The sequence below is a fragment of the Mus caroli genome, chromosome 9 (genome assembly GCF_900094665.2).
Source record: "Mus caroli chromosome 9, CAROLI_EIJ_v1.1, whole genome shotgun sequence".
In the NCBI taxonomy this organism is placed as follows: Eukaryota; Metazoa; Chordata; class Mammalia; order Rodentia; family Muridae; genus Mus; species Mus caroli.
Window position 1 is genome coordinate 81,019,020 of NC_034578.1, and position 896 is coordinate 81,019,915.

Below are 896 nucleotides of genomic sequence, written 5' to 3' on the forward strand. Positions count from 1 at the left end.
GGGGGGGGGGCATTTCTCATTCAAACCATGCATTTAAACTCTAGTAGACTTTCATTTTTTTTTCCACTTGAAAGATGGGGGATTAAAACTCAGATTGACACATTGATAATAGTTTGATGGGTGATCTGGGCACCACCGCAGGGTTCCTGACTTTATCAACAATTCTGTTCACTGTTGCACAGAGGTTCCCAATGATGCTGGCAGAATTAAGNCATTCCTTTGCTGGTCTTGCAAGCCAAGTGCTGTGGAAATATGGGAAATATCATGTTTGATGGGATGAAGACTGCCNGATAGATATTAGACAGAAAATGANCTGGTCACTCACACATTTTATTAANGAGTTTGCATTATGTTCATGAGACCACAGGGAGCCATTAACAGACTTTTAAAGAAGCATACAGTGTGATTCAGATGTTATTACGAGAATAACTTTAGCAGCTGTGAGAAACAAAGACAAGTATCGCACTTATTTCCCAGTCATTTTGATGGCTTGTGAAGTCTCATATAAACATTGCTTATAAATTACGTTGCTGGCACCAGAGTACTGATGGTATGTTTATATTATAGAATTACAAAAAGAGGAATGAAACAAGATTCAACTGGCACTTCTTTTTAAATTCTATGTTATTATTAATAGTAAAATAACTTTGCATCCTCATGTACAATGAAGATCATAGTAAATAAACTTTTAGGACTATATGGTAGAGCTATGCATGCTTATAGTGGAGAGAATGATTGTGTGTAGCACTCCTGTGAAGATGTATTTTTCTATGTGTGTGTGTGATACACACACACACACACACACAAGTGTACGTGCATGTGCACGCCTGAGTATTTTCACATATGTGGGTCCCTGCTGAAGCCAGAAGAGAGTGGCAGATCTCTTGGGTAAGGAG